At 35.8% G+C, this 24,918-nt stretch overlaps 1 long non-coding RNA gene across 2 annotated transcripts in view; it reads left to right on the top strand.

The window, feature by feature from the left end:
* LOC117657134 (uncharacterized) overlaps positions 1-24,918 on the top strand; it is a 57,379-nt gene that overhangs the window by 14,853 nt on the left and 17,608 nt on the right. For both annotated transcript variants that reach the window (XR_009621578.2, XR_004589076.3), the window contains exon 2: positions 3,358-3,499. This is a non-coding gene — a long non-coding RNA (uncharacterized LOC117657134). The remainder of the gene's footprint in view (positions 1-3,357; positions 3,500-24,918) is intronic.

The raw sequence follows: 24,918 nt of genomic DNA on the forward strand, positions 1-24,918 counted from the left end.
TACATACCTTCTTTCTTAAAGATCATACTTTCTGCGTCTCTGTAGGAAATAAATATACTATTAACAGTCTGAGGGAAGCAGAATTTCATAAAGGTTTGGTAAGCCCCTGAGTCTCAACAGATGGAAGTAATGATCTGATTTGATCCTTGACTGATGTATTCACACCATGCTCACACTTATGTCAGGCCTGTAAATAAGATTGAATTTTAGGAAGAGACTCAAGAAGGTCTTGGGCAACTTCCTTCCTAAAGGCCCTAAACTCAGAGGTGAAATCCAGCAGGCTCTGACAGGTTCCGGAGAAACAGGAGCGGAAATTTTGAGTAGTTCAAGGAACCGGTAGCGGAAATTTTGAATAGTTTGGAGAACCAGCAAATGCTGCCTCTGGCTGGCCCCAGAGTGGGGTGAGAATGGAGATTTTGCAATAAACTTCCTCCAGGAGTGGGGAGGAAATGGGGATTTTGCAATATCCTTCCCCTGCCACACCCACCAAGCCATGCCCACCAAGCCACACCATGTTTACCAAGCTATGCCCACAGAATCAATAGTAAAAAAAATTGGATTTCACCACTGCCTAAACTCCAATTTATCATGGAAAATTTAGTGGAATAAAAAAATATTTTTCTTTCCCCCAAAAGTTCCTGTTCCATTCCAAAAACACAGCTATTTCACAGTAGATTTGAAAGCTTCCCTTTTTCTTTTTCATCTGAAGGACATTCTGTAATTCCAAATATCATCTGTAACTAGAAAATGCAAGCTTTTCGCACTGAATGTTCAAATTCCTCCCCCCCACCCCCCATTAATTCTTATTCTGGGTGTTTTAGTTATGTTTAGAGGCATGCCTGAATCTCAAATGTAACAAATCAGTGTGGGTTTTTTTAATTTTAAAATGCCAATTACTGAATGTCATTGCACAGATTTTTAACCTTATTAGCTGTTAACAAGCTTTCATTAATTTCAGTGAATACATTCATTTTAGAAGCATCAGTAGCCCTCTTGTTTCTCCTATGGAGAAAAAGCCTCATCTGAAGCATAACTTTTCAAGCACAGGGGAGATTGGATTGTACATTTTCCAACTCTAAAAGTAGAAATTTCAGTAGCTATCTAGGTATTGAATCCCTTTGTAAGTACTGTAGCAACCTTAAGCCATGTCATTATTTGTGCTGGGTTTATGCCTAGTGTTTCTGCGATGTCACTCAAGGAAACATCCCATGCTTTTTAATAATAAGCTTATGCTTGCATTCTGCTTGCAATATACAATACATACCAGTTTATAAAGGCAAATGTCATACTATGGATACTAAGACATTTCTTCTCTTTGAAAACCATAGGAAGTTACTGTAATTTTTTTTAAAAAAAAACTGTGAGCATGTAAGCACATTTTTCTTCAGCATTAGAAGAATATTGATGGTCGAGCCATTAAAAATGTAATAAATTCATTTTATCATAACATCATTATAGACTTGGTTCTATTATATGATTGTTTGAGTAAGCTACAAATACACTACAAATCCATATAGATCTGGATCAGTCTCAGGAGGATGTAACATTAAATGCTCTTTTGACATTTCTAGCATTAGCCACTTAGATGTAAAATAGATAGCAGTTATTTAAAATAAGTGCTTGGGTTTTTTTCTCCTGTATTATTAAAATTATTTCCATACGTAAAGGTCAGAACACATGTAAAAATTAATTAAAATATCTTTTTTTTTTCAAAGAAAGAAAAAGAAATTAAGCATTAAGTACTCTGAGGGGATTGCCCTTTAAATTTTACAATGTCTCTTTCACTTTTAAACCTCCATTAAAAATTCCACTCATACAATAAAGGCTTAAAAGTGCCATAAATGAGAACTGTCTCTCTCCTGAAGCTCTGCATTGACGAATCTTGACGGTCTGAATCACTCTTCTGACTTCTGCTCTTATCTGCTTATCCTCCCAGTAGTGCTCGGCTACAAAGTATACATAGAGTTCAGGTACAGTATATATAATTCTATAAATTAGGTACCCTACATTAAAGATATTGCCCTGGCGGCTTTGCACCAATTATACAGTTCTAGTAAAATGTTCAGTCTCGGTTTCCTCCTGATCTCTTAATTGAATCATGTTAATTGAATCATGCTTAATAATAACCTGGTTAAATTAGTTAGAAAAATATGATCATAAAAGGTAATAACAAATATAGGCATATCTGTTACATTTATTTGGATCATATTTTCCTACATTTTATATGGTGCTTCTCAGACTCAAACATTTTCTCTTTCTCTTCCCATCTCTTTCGTTTATAACCACATCCGTTTTATTTGTACTTCCAGAATTTACACATGCTGGACTTTAGACTGCCAGCCTTATTAAAACTACTCATTTTTTTATCTTTTACAATTAACAGCAATCGGCAATTAATATTACTTATTAATATATTTTCATTCTTACAATTTTAAATCAAATTCGTTCTAGTCTCTTCATTTAAACAAAATTTATAAAAGAAACTTAGATTAAGAGAACGATGAATGAAAATGCATACACAGTTTCTGAAAACCTTTTTTAAAGTTGCAAAGCAAATTGTATAGAACAATCAGTTTTCGTTTTGCCTTGAGCAAAAAAAGGCACGTGTTTCTTATGCATAACATTCATTTTCTGCAAGCTGCTTTTCATTGTATAATTTTTATGCTCTTAAACATTAATGCATGCATATCTATATATAGTTTTTCTTCCCTTAACCTGTGCATTTCCTATCCATTTAAAATTACTGTATGACAAAGTTCAAAGATATTAAAGCTTGCATATTGACTCAGGAAGTGCAAATTTGGTAAGCTTTCACCAAAAAGCAACTGAATCAAAATCCTATCATCTTTATGCATAAAGAGGGAAATGAAAGCAAGAAAAAAAGAAGAGAAAGAAACCCAAATTGAGACTGAGTCCATTCTTATTTATTAAACATAAAAACTATTTTAAAATTATTACCATTCTTCCTTATAATAGGACAGTGAACTGGAAATCTCATAGTGAGTTTTATTTCCCTTCTCTCTGCCGCATCTACCTCCCCACATCTTCTACAGACAATTAAAGAACTGACTGGGGCACAGACAGACTAGCTTATTGGGAATTCTGGCCAAATGTATTTAAGGATGAATCCTGCATGAAAATCTTTCATCCGCTTTGACTTGCATGTATTTCAAATAAACTGCTTTATGCTTCAGTAAAGAGGGCTGGTGGAAAGGGGTTTAACAACCAAGCTGTAGGCTGTCTTAAAGTATAAAGCATAAGTAAAACATAAGTGCCACTAACACAGAGTTCAGAAGTTCATATACTACATACTGCATAATATAGGGCCTCAAAGAACACAGTGTTTTTTTCCCACAGGCACTTTTTAGACATTTGGCATGCGAACCAATGTGGAAGGAGAAGTGAGATTCCCACCAAAAACTGAGTTTTTCCTGATTTTTGAGCTTCTGCTACAGACTCTTTTGAACACTGAAGTCAACTGAAGTAACTCATCCTTCCAGTAAGTACACTTCTAAAAATTGTACAACTGTATACATTTATTTTCAAACATTGTGACAGGGCAGTTGATATTTATGACACTTTACACAATAAGAAGGATTCTGATAATGGAAAGTCCCAGGTGTTCATTGTTCTACAGTCTGCAGAACATTACAACATGTTACAAACTGCTTCATAGGACTGGGACTGGTAGTCAGTGATAAACAACAGGTAGCTGATGCCTTGAAGGAAACAATGAAAAGCAATCTACTTACAACTGATGCAAATGATTTCTATTTGTTTTTGTTTTGTTTTTTTCTATTAAAGAAGAATATTTTATTATTAATTTATTATTATTAAACTTATTTGGTGTCCATCTTGCAGTTTGAGGCGACTTTGAATAACAGAGTTTGAAGGGACCTTGGGGGGCTTCAAATCCAAATCCCTTGCTCAGGCAGGAAACCCTATACTATTTCAGACAAGTGGTTGTCCAGTTTCTTCTCAAAAGCCTCCAATGATGAAGCATCTACAATTTCTGAAGGCAAGCTGTTCCACTGGTTAATTGTTCTCACTGTTAGGAAATTTCTCCATAGTTCTAGATTCTTTCTCTTCTTGATTAGTTTCCATTCATTGCTTCTTATTTTGCCTGCAGGTGGTTTGGAGAATAGGTTGACCCTCTCTTCTTTGTGGCAGCCCCTTAGATATTGAAACACTGCTATCTTGTCACCAGGTGCTTCTTTTCATTAAACTAGATATACCCAATTCCCGCAATCATTATTCATATGTTTCAGCCTCCAGTCCCCTAATCATCTTTGTTACTCTTCCTTGCACTCTTTCCAGAGTCTCAACATCTCTTTTTAATATTGTGACAACCAAAACTGGATCCTATATTCCAAGTGTGGTCTTACCGAAGTATTATAAAGTGGAATTAACACTTCACGTGATCTTGATTCTATTCATCTGTTAATACAGCCTGAGAACTATGTTGGCTTTTTTGGCAGCTGCAGCACCCTGCTGGCTCATATCTAAGTGATTGTCCATTAGGACTCCAAGATCTCTTTCGCAGTTACTACTATTAAGTCAGATACTATCTCTTCTATACCTGTGCATTTGGGTTTTTTTGCCTAAATGTAGAACTTTACTTTTTTTTAGCATTGAATTTCATTGGTTCAAAAAAGACTTTGAGATACTTAATACAAATAATATCCAGAAAAGTTGCTTCACCACCTAACATTATCATAACAGAGACATTTTACCATGACTAATTTTTAAGACGACTTGAAGCTACATGCATTTCTGATCCAGTTTGCATTAGCATATTTATTTATTCAATTTCTATAGCCTAAATCTATTTATAACATGCCCTGTCTGGATTCAAAAGTTAAACAAAGTCAGGACTGAATAATATTTGTATAGAAGTCCTAGGATTGTAGACTAAACTATGAAAGCTATCTGTCGACCCATCCATCCATCCATCCATCTATCCCCTGAAACATAGCAATTTAAGTGGTTCTAAGAAGTTAAGAAGTTCTCAGTTCTAAGAAGTTAAAATATTAGTTTTTTTTCTGAGGTGCAGAAGTATAGTAATATAATAATGATGACCATGAGCAGCAACAGGTAGTCTGTGCAGTTTCACATTTCAAACTAGCACCAACCTCAGATTAATATAGTAGATTATTATATATAGTAACGAGGCAGGCACACTACTATTTGGAAAATTATTCTGGTAGAGTTTTTGAAATTTAAATCATAGACATTGTTAAGCAGCAGCAATCTGAGGAAACTTTAGAAAGAGAATCTCACTGTGAAGGAAAAATAAATGTCAGCAGGGAAAAAATGTGTGTGTCATAGATGTGTTTACTCATATATATGTGTGTATATATATACAACATATATATACACACATATATACACACACATATATATATATACCCAACACGTGAGATGGAGCATTCTGCTCCCTTTCGCCTTTCAGCTCCAATCCAGGAGCCCTCAAGCAGTCGCATTCACGAGAAATCTTTGTATACCAAATTTATATTTTGCTGGTTATTTCTTTATATAGAGAAGATTATAAAAGAGATTATATAAGAGATATATAGAAATAAATAGAAATATATATAAAGAAATATATAGATTATTTCTTTAGATAGAAAAACACTTTCCTCTGGCTCAAGCTGATGAAGGGAGGAGAACTTGTGGCTCAGAAGCTTAATTCAATTGCTTAACATGCAGGAAGCCCAAGTTTGAATCCGAGTAAGGGTATGGCTAGCTGATGAAAGCTAAAAAGCTTGAAATAGATCTATACTAGTCTCCCTTTATTTCTTTATCAGAAAAATATAAATTAAAGATGGATTTAAGTACAGAATAAGTAAATAATTCAGGACATGTGAGTTTCCATCCTTGGCCTTCAGGTGCTTTGGAGAATAGGTTGATCATGTCTTCTTTGTAGCAAGTGGCAGCCCCTTAAATATTGGAACAATTGGAGTAAAATTAATTTTATGAAGTATCCCCTGTAATAAGGAGGGGCAAAAGCTGGAGAGGATAAATTAATACTTTTATAGGTTGCAACCAAAATAAGAGTATAGGACTACCATTACCATTTTTATAATAGAATCCTTTTAATTGACAGCACCCTCTAGTACACATATATTTTAGTTATCTGAACATCCTGAATATTTTTTCCAAGTTTATAAATGCAATGGGATTTCACTGTTCGTAGAATACAGAAGCAATATTATCAACCTTATACAATTTCCACAGTGGTACAGTACTCTATTAAACTAGAATAAAATGTTTGCAATTATGGGGAGAAATAAATACCTACCTTAGTAGAAATCTCATATCAGTTAAAAACTAATATCCTGGAACATTAATTCACACCTCTTAGTTGAGGTAAGTCTTGCAGAAGCCAGCTTGAAGATACTGAGCAGGTCATTAATGTTGTTGACCAAGGGTTATTTCTGGTTTAGCAGCATTTAAATGCAATCCCCTACAGCATTTTTTTTTAATACTTCCCATTAAGAAACATGCTACATTGGCAGCACACCGTTTAGATAAATCTTATTGAACCTGCTGTGAAGGAACAGAAATTAACATTTTACTATTGAAATATTATGCTGTGATATTACCCATCCACACAAGAATTGAGCTAGGTCTGGATTTATGAAGTATTGACCATAACAAGTACATAAAAAGCAAAAACAATATTTAAATATGAAGCTACTCTTTTTACTTTATTCATTCAGTGAAAATAATAATAATATTGTATTTAAAAACACAAGAGAATGAAATCCATGCATCCCTTCCATCTGCAGGATTCAACCCTATGTTGGAGGGTCAACACTTACACCAAAGTTTTACAGTAAAAATTCTAAACTATGTATAGATCAGTGGTGGGTTGTTCCTGGTTCCGTCCGTTTCTATAGAACTGGTAGTAAAACCAGCGGGAGTCTCTGCCCACCCGCCACGACATCATCATAGGTGATCTGTGCATGCGCAGAAGCATGCACGCTCACACTGTGAACCAGTAGTAAAGGTAAATGGAACCTACCCCTGGTATAGATATGAAATGAAAGTATTTTACAAATAATTGTGGATAGATAGATAGATAGATAGATAGATAGATAGATAGATAGGCAGGCAAGCAGGCAGGCAGGCTGGTAGGATGGTAGGTAGGCCGGCCGGCAGGCAGAAATTCATAAATCAGTCTTCCTTGTCTTTTCTACAATTAGATAAAAATGTACCTTTTGGTATTCCAAGGATTTTAGAAAGTTTTTAACAGTGAAGCATTTAGTTATGTTCCATGTACTTTAACATTCTGAATATTAATAATGCTTTTCCACATTCTAAATATTATGACCAACGATATGAGGTAAATTTATAAATCTATTCCTTTGACTCTTACTGGCAATGAACTGATTCACACATGCAGACCAAGCTCAACCTGAAAAAGAATTTTTGCTTAAAGATTTAGTGCCTCACTGAATCATTGCACAAAATTAAATATATTATTTAATAGATTTCATATATTATCCATACATCAGAGTATCTTGAAAATATTTTCAGAGGAATTTAAAAGGGATATATTTTTTGAAGTTATAATCAATGTTCTTTTTTTCTGGAGGGTAGTATTTTTTGCACATTTTGGGATTACCTGCCAGCATATAAATGTGTGTTTGTGTAACAGTGTGTGTATGTGTGTGTGTATGTGTGAAAGATATAACAGTATCTTGTATATTATGTTTAAAATGATTAACATTCAGTGGAAATCATATGGCATTTGTTTTTTCTCACCTACCCACCCATATCTCTTTAAATTTTATTTATTTATTTATTTATTTAATTTTTATACTGCCCCCTCTCCCAAAGGACTCGGGGTGGTGAACAGCCAAGATTAAAAAAACATATAATATAAACATTAAAATACAGTTAAAAGAAAATTAAATCCAAAATGGCTCCCCAATTTAAAACGCCTTACCCATAACCCTATAATTAAAACAAATTTAAAATTGCCACATGTAAAACGGGGAAGATTTAGGCCAGGCTGGCTTGATGAAATAGATGAGTCTTAAGCGCGCGGCGGAAGATGCGCAGATCCGGGATCCTCCGTATCTCTGGGGGGAGCTCGTTCCAGATCATAGGTGCCCCCACAGAGAAGGCTCTCCCCCTAGGGGCCGACAGCCAACATTGTTTGGCCGACGGCACCTGGAGGAGCCCCTCTCTATGGGAGCGTACTGGCCGGTGGGAGGCTATTGGTGGTAGCAGGCGGTCCCGTAAATAACCAGGTCCTAAGCCATGGAGCGCTTTAAATGTGATAACCAGAACCTTGAAGCGCACCCGGAAGACCACTGGGAGCCAGTGCAGCTCGTGCAGGAGAGGTGTTACATGGGAACTCCACGTCGCTCCCATAACCACCCGCGCGGCCGCACTCTGCGCCAGTTGGAGCCTCCGAGTGCACCTCAAGGGGAGCCCCATGTAGAGAGCATTGCAATAGTCCAGCCCAGAGGTAACAAGGGCATGAGTGACTGTGCGTAGGGAGTCCCGATCTAGAAAGGGACGCAACTGGCGAATCAGGCGAACCTGATGAAAAATCCTCCTGGTCACGGCCGTCAAATGCTCTTCTAAAGACAGCCGTGAATCCAGGAGGACGCCCAAGTTGCGAGCCTATCATTTTGCATGATAGGATCATTTTTCTTTTAATTTATATGCATAACAAAGGCATCCCACCATAAGTTAAAATAATTACTTGGTAACATACAGAAGAAAACAGTATGGCTAATCCTGAGTTTACCATGCTATCTCTTGTTCCAGATCTACTATAACAAAGCATAAACAAATAATCTCATAGCAATCTTTCCCAGTAGATATGAAGTCTTGTTACCTCCAGGAGATAGTATCACAATACAAGCTGGCTGTATGACATACTATTTAGGATTTTTTTGGGGGGACGGGTGGGGGGGAAGCTGAAACTTCAAAGAACACCTTTTACTGGACTAGTTTAATATCTTTCTTTCTGCATTAACTGTGGGAGGCAACATAACATTCCACTTTTGGCAACACAAATTTAGCTTTGCGATTTGAATCCATTATTTATCTTTTCTTGTTTTGTTCTTTGTATAGTGACTCAGTAGAAACTCTTTGATTACCACATTATCTGATAGTTTACCAGCTTCCATTGTGTTGCATTTATTAAATGATACAAATCAGATTACTACTTTAAATGTGATAAAATTTACTGATCAAGCCATATGACATGTGGTAGAGCTGCATTAAATTGCTTAAATAATCTACAGGTGATTATAAATCCAAATTATAATGAATCAGTATTTCATCTGATTTATCTCAGTAATTTAAATTTGAGGTCCAGTTTGGTTAAGGCACCAGGCTAGAAACTGGGAATCCATGAGTTCTAGCCCTGCCTAAAGACACAAAGCCATTTGGTGAATTTAGGCCAATCACTTTATCGCGGCCCTAGCAAGGATACAATGGCAAATTACTTCTGAAAAGCCTTGCCAAGAAAACTGCAGGGACTTTTCCAGGCAGTCTTCAAAAATTGGGCATGCTTGAATGGAAGAACAACAACAACAACAAAAAAAAAACCTTTCCAGAATCCTAGAATTGGCCTTTTTAGGTTATTAACACCAACTGCAATGGAAATTAAAGTATCTCAGGTTAACATTAATCCCTAATTTCTTTGAAGGAATTCAGCAATTTACAGTTTACGAAATCCTCCAAAACATTTCATTTCATATTGCTAGGAGCATAATTTTTCTTTATATAATTTTGTTCACACAATGTTCTTACTTCAATCAATGGAAAGGAAATGATGTTATAAATGCCATAACTCAATCTGTAATGAAGCAGGAAAGACTCAAATTTAACCCAAAATACCTTTGCTTGATTTTGTTTTCATACAGTATATTATCAGTGTTGAATGAACACTATAAACTACTCTGCCTCCTTAATCTATCAAGAATATATACAATTCTCATCTTTAATAGTTTTATTGTTGTACTTTCTATTTTGTTTAGAAATTAAATTTTGTTTAATTGTATAATTCCCAGGTCTTTTTGGAGTTGGGCAGTGCCTAAATTGATTAGATTAAATTAAAGTAAGAAAAAGAGCTACAGAAATTAAGCAACTAAGAAAACAAGGTATTACATTACAGAATTCACTGTCCAATAATGCCTATTGCTCCATGACCAATTGAAAAAAGGTTAAATGCTGTACTGATTTTTGCATCTTCCCGATGCAAGGATTCTTAATATATTCTGGAGACCTGAGGTATAGATTTTAGATACTCAGAATTATGACTGCTACCCTTCGGATTGTATGCTGCAGTGCAATCTATAAAGATATTTGACTGATTTAGTAACATACCTAAGTCTTTTATAGAAACAGGGCAATGATTACTTTCAAATAGTATTGTGATAATCCCTTAGCATCTACAAGCAATTTTCTTTTTTACATTATCCCCTTTTCATATTCCGCACTCTAAATGTATGAGGGTTTTTAAAATTGTAAGATACTTTAGGTACTATTAGCAAAGGGGGGCATACCTTGAAAAGCAAAATTAAACCATCTTAATCCTCAAGGCAAAATTATAGTTAACACTAATGATGCATAATAGCTTATAAAATGTGCTAGCTCAAGACAAGGCATTAATTCAGCAGAATATGTTCTAATTTCTGTGCAGAGGTCTGATTCACTTTGGCTGAAATCCTGCCCTCTCTCCTAGGATACTCCAGCTTGTTCTCCACATGTTGTTCACCATTCCTTCTCTCCAATAGTCACTCCACATTTCCTGACCAATGTGCAAGCTCCCTCTCTCAGAGTTTGCTTGGCATCCCTCCCTATTTTCACCACAATCTATAATCTTTTTTTCTGAAGGGTAGTATTTTTGCACATTTTTGGATTACCTGCCAGCACATAGATGTACAGTACTTGGATGATTTTTCAAATGTATGGTTACATATGTCTATGGAGATTCTCAGTCATCCAGGTCACGGCCATCCCAAAGGTGCTTTTTCAAGAGGCAACTGAACTTTTTTTTTCTTTTCTTTGAAGACGTTTCATTTCTCTTGGATGAGACCTGAAACGTCTTCAAAGAAAAAACCAGAAAGTCCAGTTGCCTCTTTTTTTTTTCTAGAAATATCATTTTTTGAATTTTATGTATACATTTTTTAGTTGCCTCTTGAAAAAGCACCTTTGGGTCATATGGTTACATATGGTACATAATAGTCCAACAAACTATTTGAGGATTTCAAAAATGATAATATACACCTGGGCACAGGCTGCTGAGAAACAAAATGCAGGACATTTATGCAGATACTATCTCCTTGCAACCTTCTCAGAGGCATAACCCACTGGAACTCTTCAGAAGGATTCTACAAATCCTAGAGGCCATATAGGTAGCCCTCAAGTCACGACCACAATTGAGCCCAACATTTATGCTATTAAGTGAGAAATTTGTTAAGTGAATTTTGCCCCATTTTACGACTTTTCTTGCTACATTTGTTAAGTGAATCACTGCAGTTCTTAAATTAGTAACATGATTGTTAAATGAATCTGGTTTCCCCATTGACTTTGCTTGACAGAAGGTCCCAAAAGGAGATCATATGACTCTGGGACACTGCAACCATTATAAATGTGAGTCAGTTGTCAAGCATCCAAATGCAAATCACGTGATCATGGGGATGCTGCAAAGGTCATACATGGGAAAAAAGGTCATAAGTCACTTTGTTCAGTGCCGTTGCAATTTCAAATGGTCATTAAATGAACTGTTGTAAATCGAGGACCTGTACTGGCTAGAAATTTGGCCATTCTAATTGGAAATCTTGACCAGTATGGTTTCTCACACATCCAAAAGGAAAAAAGTAGAGGGTGATTGCCTTTATTGGATCCAGCCAGGCACCTGCATAATTTCTCTCAATTTCTATTTTATTTTGTTGAATGATCATTACCCTACGGAGAAATTAAAAGCTTTAATTCTTTGAAGTACAATGTGTAATGACAGAAATTAACTGGAAAAAGTGAGGAATAAAATTTAGCATTTTCTAAAATTGCAAGAATTTTTTTTAGTATTGAAACACCTAATGATTCATGTGGTAGTTACTTTGATTTAAAGCTAAAAGCAAAAAAAAAAAAAAAGGTTTAAAATACTGTTCCTTTAGAAAAGCAATTACTTGTAATTTAATCAACTTGGGTTTTTGCAAAGTGGGGGGGGAGGGGAGAAGCAACTTCTTTACGTAGGAGAGCAAAAATGACTCATAAAATGAACCTGCACATAGTGAGGGGGATTGGCAAGAGAAAGCTCCTATTACCATCAAAATGGTGTATCTAAGATTCCAAGAAATAGGCAATAAGAGTTGACAGTGAAGACGTGCAAGCAGCAAGTCATTTAAGTTTGTCACACAGCCTTTGGCCATTGAAGTCTTGGGCTTTGTGAGGTCGTCAGAAGAGAAGATTACTCAGCAGTATGTGGGACATGATGACCTGCAGAGTAAGCAACTGTAGAACCGGATCTCTGCTTAGAGATAAATAAGGCAAGTTATTTGGTTCTCTCTTCAGTGAAATTTGGACAATGGCATTCTCTATGAATCAAGCACATATCCGGCCTCTTTTCACCTTCAATTTCTTCACTGATTGTAGAACATTGTAGAGTAGGGTGATATTTAGTTGAATCCATTCTTTCTTCCAGGCACACATATTTCCTCTGTCATTGGCTACTGCACAAGTCTAAAATACTATAAAGCTGCTTCAAATGTAAGTGTTCATAAGATGTGCTTCAGTTGCACTCACCTTATTTCTCCAAATGTTATCTTGAATGGTTGCAACTGAACCATTTTTGAATGGTTGCAACTGAACCAAAAAATAGCACATTTTTTAAATGTGCTATTCCCAAAAAATTGTTTGGAAATGTTTCAGGCTTATCCAGATAGTGATCTTTTTTGAGGGGGAGGGCAGGGTAAATCTTCGAAAATGACTATTGTGATAAGGTTGGAGAAAACGTTTTACTGCTGACATCCCTCCCAGTGCAAATCACTGCTGTAAAAACAACTCTAAACTGAACTTAAACTGTGATTCCATGCTGCAGATCTGACTTTTTTTTCTTCTTTTTTTTTAAACTGTTATAGCAGAGATTTTTCTTGGTCTCTATGTGAGCTTCCCAGTCAGTGAAGAAACTGAAACTGAAAAAAGGATTGATATTTTAGCAAAGCAACTACCCAAAACATATTTCCATATCATTCACAAAGTATTTACAAGGAGGAAAAAAGATACAGTCTCTGTTGCATTCTCTAGACTTGAATTTATTGAAGACTATGGGGAGATTTTGAACTTTCCATGCATGTAAGGAGATCCAAGAATGTTTCTGATCTAGAAGAGTTCTACTAGGAAGAGATTGGATGGGGGGGGGGAGGAATTAAAAGCAAATATAGAAATACTCTTAGCAGGCTAATGAACGATTTGAAAGCTGTTATTTTATCTGTGGTATACTATTTATATAATATCCAAAGGAGGTATCATAAAGTACTGACTGAAAAGATGTCCAACTGTTATATATTCAATTTTCTAGTTATGAATCACATTAAGCATTAAAATCTGCAGAAAGATGTGTTTACCTTTGAATCAAGTTGTCAGCCTTTGCTCACATACATTGAAATGTTCAGTTAGTACAGGGGTGCCTAGCCTGTACTGATGCACTAAGTTTGAAGGTTGACTTCCCATCTTCTACAAACCACTGCTTCTTCTGTAGATTGAACTATGCATATCTACCATGGGGGAGAGTGGGGTAAAGGAGACAACATGGTGAGCACCGTTGTGGAAGAAATCCCCACTACTTCGAATAACATAGGATCTTCAATATGATTATACCTGCCATTTTGGCCCCGTTGGTCCACCTGTTATGGATGCCTTTGCATTGATCGCTATATATAATGGACCAATGAAAGTATTCATTTCAACAAATAAGTTAAAATTAAATGAAGTATGTGTTATTGATCAGATTCCTGAATTAAAGGGGTCTTTCACAACTCTTTATAACCAAAAGAGTCAGACATTCTATCTTTCAAATTCACATTAACTTTTCAAGGCTAAGCTGCTTATGTCTGCTATGTTGCTAACAGAGATTTCTTGAAAAATTCTCATCCTAGAGAAACTGATTCTTAAATTATTCTTATCTTAGTTAGCATCAACAGTTTGCACCAAGTCTGGAAGCAATCAGATAATCTATTAAAAGAATATAATCTGATCTCCATGATCAGGTTAGAATTCAATATCTATCTCTCTCCCTCCCCCTCCCTCCCTCCCTCCTTCTCTCTCTCTCTCTCTCCCTCTCCCTCCCTCTCTCCCTCCCTCCCTCCCTCTCTCTCTCCTGTCTTGTGGTCTCTTGTGATTTTAGAATCTAATCTTAATATAACTTGGCATGAATAATGAGCTCAGTCCTACATTTTTGGCTATTATTCATAATCTTAGTAATATTAGCTATTAGTGGCTTTTTTGGAGTAAAAAGAAAGGATCTGGTGTTTTTCCTTGCTATCTATTCATATGACACATATTACTGTGATTTATATTAAAAGATTTCCACTATTCCAACACTTATGTGAGAGATCCCTTGCTTTTGGACAGCATATAGCTAAGTAAATAAATGGCTTTCAGTGGAGTTCTGCCATTCCTTTCATATTAACAATTTTCCAAAAAGATAATGGAGGAGGAGGAAGAGGAGGAGGAGGAGGAGGAGGAGGAGGAGGAGGAGGAGGAGGAGGAGAATGGCAATGTTCCTACTAATATATGCATGCATATTTACATGCATTTATCCAATGCACAAAGGCCTAATTTAGGTCTGGCTTGCAACAATTTAATTGATTTTCTACCTATTTTCCAGCTATTGTTAATTTCCACTAAGATAAATTCAGGTTTGCACTCACACCATAGTACAGCAGTCTTTTCTGTCTTCTTTCAAATTGTAAATGCATTAATTTTACAAATATCTTGCCCTTCTCAGCAACTGCATCACACTTAGGTGTCATGCTGTGTCAAGAAAAGTAAATATATATAGAGAGAATGAGTGAATGAGAGAAAGGGAAAGAGAGTCTCAGATTTTTCTGTGACAATGTATTTTTATAGTTCTCCTTTTGCCTAAGAAGTTGTGTTTTTAATTTTCTCCACCACAGGAAATCTATCCTTACAAGAAAAATAATTTCCACTTGAAATGTTAATGTCAAACCTCTTTGCCTTCCTGGTATAGCTCATAAAGGTGTGATATCTAGTAAAATTCTCAGTATTTCTAGGAGGAATTGACTCTTAAGGGAACATGGAAAGCAAATCTATTGGATTATCTGCAGCGATAACCAAAGATGAAATTATATAATTGTTTTCAAATGAATCTCAGTTCTGTATATGTATAGTATATATTGTATACATTATTGTATATATATATATATGTATCTATTGTATATTTGTATTTCAGTAATAAAGTAAGTAAAGCAAAAATAATTAGACCAAATCAACAGGCAAAATGCAACGTAATAAAAGATCCAGACATTGTTCACAGCTGAACAAAAGTGCTTTTACTAAGACTTTTTTTTTCTTTTCCTATGTCTACAAAGGAAGGTAGATCTACTGACTAGAAAAGTTACTAAAGTGTTGTTGTTCTTGTTATTATTGTTGTTGTTGTTATTCTGACTTTTATTACTAATTTATTCCAACTCAGGATACTGATGTAAAAGCTAATAATGGGTTCTTAGGGCAACCAGCAGTCCCTAATAGGAGAATAATCTCTACCAAATTGTAATTTCAGAAATGACAGAAGATTGAAATTAATAAATATATGGGAAAGAAGTCTAAGGATGTTAACTAAATTTACATTGAATTGAAATGAAATGAAAATCAGTTGGGATCCTGGTCCCACCTACTTCTTTATTTCAACCCCACTATTTTGGGGTGTTGTTGTTCCAGCTGAACATTTCATCTATAGTAAAATTACTTCTTCTCATTTTCAGTTCAGTACAGTAGTAGTATTACTACATTACCCCAAAGGTGCTTTTTTTTCAAGAGGCAACTGTACTTTCTGGTTTTTCTTTGAAGATGTTTCACTTCTCATTTGAAGAAGTTTCCTGGATGAGAAGCAAAATGTCTTCAAAGAAAAACTAGAAAGTACAGTTGCCTCTTGAAAAAAGCACCTTTGGGACAACCATGACCTGGATGACTGAGAATATCCATATCCATATTACTGCATTAATTTATTTATTCCACCTTTATTATTTTTATAAATAATTCAAGGAGATAAACATGCCTAATATTCCTTCCTTTTCCTATTTCCCCCACAACAACAACCCTGTGAGATAGGTTGGGCTGAGACAGAGAGTGACCGGCCCAATGTCACAGAGTTGGCTTTCATACTTAAAGCTGGATTAGAACCCATGATCTTCCAGTTTGTAGCGTGGTATCTTACCCATTAAACCAAACTGATCTCCATTGGCAAATTTCTCAATATCAAGACAGCTTATTCATAAAAGCTGATTCCTTAAAACCACAATCAGAAAGGAATACAATACAACATACAACCACAATCAGAAAGTAATACAATACAACACAACATAAATACAGTTTTGAATTTTATTTTTTTTAATTTATATTCCGCCCTTCTCCGGAGACTCAGGGCGGCTTACAATGCGTTAAGCAATAGCCTTCATACTTTTGTATATTTATACAAAGTCAGCTCATTGCCCCCACAATCTGGGTCCTCATTTAACCTACCTTTGAAAGGATGGCGGGCTGAGTGAACCTTGAGCCTGGTGAGATTTGAACTTGCAGTAATTGCAAGCAACAGATGTTAATAACAGTGTTTTAGTCCACTGTACTACAGGCTCTTCTTACCAGTAAGATGTTAATGAATTCATTTCCAAACCAAAATATATAGGACTCTATAAATTATCTTAGTGTTATTTTTCCAATTGATCTGTAAGATGTTATAGATGAATCTTGTTCTTCATCATGCAGATATCAAGTCTTTTGAGAGCAAAGAATTTTAAATGCTGCTGGATTTAAATTCAGCCAGGGCTATAAGTTTCCTATAATCACTGAAACAGTACAATTACATGAAATGTCTTGAAGCCATTCCTGCCTCGTAAACTTTAGCAATAAAAGTAAAGATTTTCTAGCTGCAACCATGAGAACGTTGATTTCTAAAGCAACAGCGTATGATTGAAAAGATTGATGGATGTAGTGCCTCCTTATTATACTGACACTGAGAAGCTGAAAGGTAATATAAAAATGTTTATAGTTAAATTACCGACATCAGGGCATTCATTTGGAAAGCTGCTTTATGAACATTTCCTCTTGTCCATGGATAGTTGTATATATTTATTATTCATTTAGATTTATTGCTCTTTTATAAAATGAAAAACCGAAAGCAAGAAAAATAAAAGGAGGGATTCATTTAAGGTGAAATACTTGTGAAGATATACTTTGCAGAAGATATATGAATATCAAATGATTGCCTTAGACTCTGGAACTTTGCAAAGAGCAATTAGAGGTTTCATGCCATTGTGAGAGTCTTATGAATGTTCAACCTTGAGTCTTTCAATGAAGAAATGCATTAATAACCAAGCTCAGAACCTTGGCAGTAAGCTAAAACTGAGGCATAATGGAAAAGTACTGGGCTATGCTAAAAACAGGAAGAGAGATGGAGGGTAAGGGAGGAAGAAAAATAATAGGAAAATATTCCATATGAGCTGAGATTGTGTCCCCGTAGACAAAGACTTATCAAAAGTACAGTTCACGTCCTACTTTACTGTAGCCGACCTGTCTCAGAAAATCTCACCTAATACAATACTGGGAAAACACTGATGCTTTTTATGTACAATTACTGTTATTGGATCAGTCTGATGTAGTCTCTTTGAATTTAGCTAAATTTTGTTATACTATCTACAAAATTTGGCAGAGTTTCACTGCCCACTGTGATTGACAATCCACACCAATTGTAATATATTACATTGTCTTTTTATAAATTTTGTTTTAATACTTCTTATTTGTAATGCTGGTCAGTGACAGTAATAAAAATTATTATTATAAGAGGAAAATAAAATAGGAAGTAGGGAAAGCATTGGACTGCTTGTATCTTTCAATATATATTGTTTTGTTTTTTGTTTTGTTTTTTGTTTTGTTTCCTAGTACGATTTGATAGCTTATTAGTAACCTTGACTATCACTAAGTGTTATATCTTTTTATTCTTGATGAATGTATTTTATTCTCCTTATGTACACTGAGAGCATATCCACCAAAGACAAATTCCTTGTTTGTCCAATCACACTTGGCTAATAAAGAATTCTATTCTATTTTTTTAAAAAAAACAACATAACTCAAGCAGAAAGTAAAAATATTTGTTAAGATGATTTTTTTTTCAAAGCTATTTGGTTAAATAATATATGTTTATCCTATTATACAATATTGGATATAAGATATAGATTTCCCATATAATAGTTAATAAATACATTTCTGAAAGGAAATACAGCTTTCTGCATTCAGGTCATTATTGCTATGTTATTGCAAACAACAATGAAAAAAACAGAAGCCACAACACAAAAGAATATATATTACAGAATAAGCAAAGAAACATAATGCTGTATTTGCATTGAGTTAGAAAGGAAATGGATTCGTCCAAGTTTTAGTTTATGAATCATGTCTTGAATGTTTTTGGAGAAACCATTGGCCTCTTTTGGTGCCCAAGGTGTCCTAGGTCCTTATATGAAGAGCTTTCCATTCAAATTGGTTCAGTGATTAAAGTAATCATAATGATAACTTATATTTAGTGTTTTGAGGGTTCTCCACACAATCACCCTATCTAAAAAGCTACCATCTTAAAAAATATGCAATCAAAATATTCAAAAGATGCCAGCTACACTAAAAACTAGGTTTTGAGGTTAAACAACAAAGGCAGATTTTCATATTCAACTCTAAATGTGCATGGTAATATTAAATGCATTTATATTTCTTTTAAAGTTAATATTGTATATTAGCTCACAGAAAATAAATTGGTTCTCAAATGGAACTGATTTTAAGCATATTAAAAGCAAATTGAATGTAATTTCTGAGAAATCTTGAGTATTATTTCGATCATGACCTGAAATTCAACTTTACATAACTCATCAGCCACTTCTCATATTTTGTGCTCCTGTCAGAGAAAATTTTGTCAAGAAATAATGAAAAGTCAGCAAGAATGCATAATGAGAAAATGAGCAATGTCTGGGCATACCCAAGGAAATATTCAAGGATCTCCAAGAAAAGGCCTCCCCCAAACATTTTTGGCCAGTGGCAAAGAATAAAATGAAGCATCTACTTTCATGCCACAAAGAAACTGAACAGCTTTGCAGTTGAATCTGATTAATCAAGGTCACTTTCCTCTGCCAAAACTCAGGGGGATGTTTGCTTAAGAGATGCTTGCTTTGTCTGATCAGTCAAAAAACTGACAGAAGTTTCTGCAAAATACTGCTTCCTCTGATAGTTGCAGGATTTCATTTTGCCCAGGATAGCTCTGGCCCTCAAGCTACTAATAACTGAAAGATAAAGTAATTCACTTTCTATGGTTTAAAACCATAGTTTGCCGTTTACAGTTTACAGTAAGCATAGTTTATAGTTGCAATGTATGGCTGTGAAAGTTGGACCATAAAGAAGGCTGAGTGCCAAAGAATTGAGGTCTTTCAGCTATGGTGCTGGAGAAGACTCCTGCGAGTCCCTTGGACTGCAAAGCGGTCAAACCGGTCAGTCCTAGAGGAGATCAACCCTGACTGCTCTTTAGAAGGCCAGATCCTGAAGATGAAACTCAAATACTTTGGCCACCTAATGAGAAGGAAGGACTCACTGGAGAAGAGCCTAATGCTGGGAAAGATTGAGGGCAAAAGAAGAATGGGACTGCAGAGAACGAGGTGGCTAGATGGTGTCACTGAAGCAGTAGGTGTGAGCTTAAATGGACTCCAGAAGATGGTAGAGGACAGGAAGGCCTGGAGGAACATTGTCCATGGGATCGCGATGAGTCGGACACGACTTCGCAACTAACAGTTTAAATGGTTTAATGGTTTAAAACAAACAAGCCTAGTTTTCACCAGAAATTGATCAAGGCCTAATTCAAGCATTCTCACTGATATTTATCCACTTATGATAAAAGAGTCTGCAGGAATCCCCAGCTTACTAGGAAGTGGTACTATGTTTCTGTTTGTCAGTTGCATGCAGGAGAGAGTTCCTTGGTTATTATTGCATTAAAATGCATAATCTAGAAAGTTCACATATGTGGGAGTCAAGAAGGAATTGTGTAAGAAAACATCCAGCTAACTAAAAACAAATATATGTCTCACACACAACTTCTTCGTCAGTTTTACAAGCTGAGTGTCTGTGTGAGAGAGAATTAGTTAACAAGAGAGGAGCCTGTGGAGAAGATATCCCTAATATCCCTGACAAGAAAGCATAATAACAATTTATAAAATCAAGCATTACTCAAATTAAAAAAAAAATCCCAAATTGTCTCATTTTATTAATGAGATCATTTATTTATTTAATACAATTCTATACTCCCCTTCTCCCAGAACAATTTCTAAGAAAATTATAACCCCCAAATAGCTTTACAGAAAATATGACTACCTTAACATTTTTTTTTAAAAAAATCAAAATTTAAAGCCTGACAGAACAAAAACAAGTCTTCCCTTTCTGCCTGAAATATAGCAAACTGGATGCTTAGACGTGCAGATCTATAATGAATGGCAGAAATGTACACCCCAAGAAATAGAGCATAAGGCAAAAAGATCCCTGAGGTACTGAAAGGCACTATGTTGGAGGTCGAAAAATTCTTTCTTTGTGTTTGAACGTCCTTGAGAGCAAGAATCTGACCTGAGCAGTGAGGAGCAAAACATGTTTCATAACTATCATAGAAAGGAGATTTCTTTACAGGAGAATATAATGGGCTAGGAAAAAAAAAAAAGCAACCGGTTAACTACGTCAAATCAGGAGAGTCAAAGAACACATATTATGTACACATCTACCTGGGAAGAAAGACAAAAGGAAGTAATTTGAGATTAATAATCCTAAAACAAAGAAGGGACACAAAGTAAATCCTCAGCTCTATGTAACACTATTCTGCCCCCTGCGTGCCATTGGAATCACAGTTCCTACAAACAAGAGGTAATTATTTCATTTGTATTTGTTCAGCCAACTCTAAGGAAAAAGAAGAAGAAGCACGAATATCCAGAATGCATAGAAATAAACTTATATGTATATTAGCTTTATGAGACACCAACAGGCATATTTTAAGTTTGCTGGTGGCATGAGAATGGCCAACAATGGAGTGGTGCAGTGGTCCTGAGGTGGAGCTCTTGCCTCACAATCAGGAGGCTGTGAATTCGATCCTAGGTAGAGGCAGATATTTCTCTCTCTGGGCACACTGAGAATATATCTCCTGAACAAAACTCTGCATTGGCGACAGGAAGGGCATCCGGCCATTAAAACACTCTTCTAGCTCCATTCAGTTGCCCAGACTCCACCTGGTGAGGGATTATGGGGTTGTTAAAAGATGATTATGATGATGAGAATGGCCAACACTGAACAGAAAAACACATTCTTGTGATTATAGGGAACATAGTGAACATAAGAGCTGGCATATTTCATATAGGCAGGTTGCAACTTTCTTTTGATTAACATAGGCTCATTTTTAAAACGCCATGGATCTTCCACCTTCCAGACTCAGAGAACTAGCTGTGGATTGCTCAAATATTAGAGAGGTGAAGGTGAGGGAAAGGATATACTTCACAAAGAGGAAGAATGAAAAAGACCCACAGCACTAATGAAGGATCAGCAGAATCAGACTAAGCCACAAACTGGACAAAAGGATGCAGATCTATCAAAAGAGAAAGAAGCACAGTTACTGAAAGGATACAGTAAGTACAACATAAAATATTCCACTTTTTTGAAGCAAGTGCCAGTAACTAGAGATATTTAGATCTCCCACTCAAATCATTATTATCATCACTACCATTGTCATCTTCTTCTTCATCATTACTGTCATTATTACCACCAGCTGCTGCTGCAGCAGCAGTATCCAGTGCTAGAAAAGAAAAGTAGCAAAAAATACTGAATTCCGGAATCTTTATGCTTTAAATAACAACATTTCACCTCTCCTGTGCTTTTTGATCCTTTTTGATGCCTTCCCCGGCGAGCCTTCTCTGTGGGGGCACCCGCCCTGTGGAATGAGCTGCCTCCTGGAATACGATTGATCCCGGACCTCCGGACCTTCCGTAAAGCCCTGAAGACGTTTTTATTTCATCAAGCCGGCCTAGCCTAAATGGTTTTTAATTGGGATTTTAAATTTTATGGATTTGGGGTTTTAAATTTGGGTAGCCAATGATTTAATTCTTTTAATTATCTTAACTTTTGCATTTGTATGTTTTTTAATCTTGGCTGTTCACCGCCCTGAGTCCCTTCCGGGAGAAGGGCGGTATACAAATTAAATTAATAATAATAATAATAATAATAATTGTAGTATCAAAAACCGTAGAATCGGTAAGCCCCTGTAGACGTGATACTATTGTGAAGAATGACTGACATCCATCAGAGACATAGACTGTGTAATTAAGGTAAGCCTATCAAACAAGAATTTAACCCTATGTTACTTTACCTCCAGCAAAAGCAGAGTCAACCACATTTTCTTTTCTAGCCTATTTGAGAGAGAGAATAGGGTGATACAGCAGTGTTAGGCCTTTATGCGGTTTCTAAGAGGGTGCTTCCTTCCTTCAACAGTTCTGACAACTGAAAAAGGCTACACAAATGCTCTGTGCTGAAGTCTTTTCCAATCAGTTGCAGGCTGTCCCAAAATAGATTTCCAGTGGACTCTCTGGATCAGTCTTTACATTGTGTGAAATCCCGCACATTGGGCCCCTTCACCTCTCAGAGGAGACAATGGTGTTGCTTCTCTGCCCAAAATGCATCATCAAAGCAAATCATACTTGCCTCACAAAGCTCCGTCTAACTCTCCACATAATGAGATAATATAAGTCCTTTATGGGAAATATATGTACTCACTCTGCTCTTTGGGAGAGTTAAACACTCTTATCTTTTTTCATATTGTTACAGGAGTCATTTAAAAAAAAATACTAAGCTTGATGCTACTCACTCAACAAATCTAAACTGCATGATTTCTGGTGGGAAAATTACTGCAGCAAAAAAGTGTGAAAATTTGTATTTCATATCATTTGAATATCTTGCAATAGCACTTGAGTTTAGCATCAGATTAAAATGCGTATTTGCCAGATAAAGAGATTCACTTATATACTAAGATAATGAAACCTGTAGCTTTATATACACATAGTCCTTGAATTATGACCAGAATTTCCATCACTAAGTAAAGGTGATTGTTAAGTGAGACACACCCGATTTTACAACTTTTTTTGCAGTGGATCACAGCAGCTGTTAACCTAATGGACGTTACGTGAATCCAGCTTCCCCCCCCATTGACTTTGCTTGTCAAAAGCTGTCTAGGGAAGTCACAAATAGCCATCACATAATCTCAGGATGCTGCAAGCATCATAAATACATGCCACTTCTCGTGGGCCCAAATTTAAATCACATGACTCTGAGGGTGCTGCCCCGGTTTTAAGTGTGAGGACTGGTTGTAAATTACTTCTTTTAGTCCCATTGCAACTCTGAACAGCTGCTAAATGAATGCTTGTAAATCAAGGATTACCCATATTCTACTCTTATGTGTTGCTTTCGCTACATCATGGAAGGTTCATCATTTAAAAATTATGAATTTTCTTGCCCACCTTTTATCTGAGTGAAGTGCAGAAGGAGTTCAAATTATCTACAAAGAATTTTCATCTGTCCTGATCAAAGGTCTGTTTTTCACACTTCTACCACTCAAAACTTCAAAATGTTTCCTGCAGTTTCAGCCAGAGGCTGATGTCATGTTTTTCAGAGGAACTATAATTTCTGTTGCACATAAAAATCTAAGCAGTAGAGTTTCCTTTCATGCGAAACATAATCCATTCACATAGCTGTAGCAGGTATTCGGAGATCGACAATGGACTTAATTGCTATAAAAGATATGTGGGACAAGGGGGGGGGACATTTTATCAGAAACAGACAAAAAAATCCCCTGCTTGATGTGGGTGGAAAAGTATCAAATCCAGAAGTTTCAAATACAGGGTGCCTGTTTCTTTTTAAATAATCTATAAAGATACTCCACAGACTAATATGAGCTAAACAAAAACTGAGCTGTTAAGTTTGTATTCTTCAAGTCTGCATCAAAGCAACAACAGCAGAATATGTATATCATAAATAAACTGAGTGCATCTCTCAAAAAATACATCTGCTTCACAGAGGACAAGAGCCAATATTTCATTGTTGAAACCTGTGAAGAATAGTAACTATATTTTCAGAAAATAACCTTGCTGAGCCATCTTCTTCGTTTTTTGTTTTTCTACCAAGGTTACACTCAATTTGGCAATTCAAAAAAACAAAGTGATTCATTGTAAATTGATTTGGAAACAATCTTAGTTGGACGCCAGGCCAACAAATCCAAAACCATGAAAATCCCCCGAATGCTGTTTACTGTTAACTGAAAATCAACAAACAACTACAAACATTAAAATGCTTCTCTTCTTTTCTGGCTTGAAGCCTATCAAATTCAAGAAAATTAGACATATTTGTAGTCATTGTTGCTTTTTACATGGAGGCAAAGCCTATTGAGCCTGAAACTTGAGCAAAGTTTTCAAGTGATTTTCTTTTTTCCTTTCTGTTTATTATGTTGTTATAAGTCTTGGTACACTGTGCTATTTCCATAATTGATGTTGTTAGAACATGTTTAAAATTATTAACGTTCTATATTTAAATAGCTTAGAATATTGAGAACAGAAAGAGAAAGAAAAAATATTCTGTGTGAATTACAGTTTAGAATATTGA

This window comes from Pantherophis guttatus, chromosome 2 (genome assembly GCF_059756535.1).
Source record: "Pantherophis guttatus breed Tessera chromosome 2, ASM5975653v1, whole genome shotgun sequence".
Classification (NCBI taxonomy): domain Eukaryota; kingdom Metazoa; phylum Chordata; class Lepidosauria; order Squamata; family Colubridae; genus Pantherophis; species Pantherophis guttatus.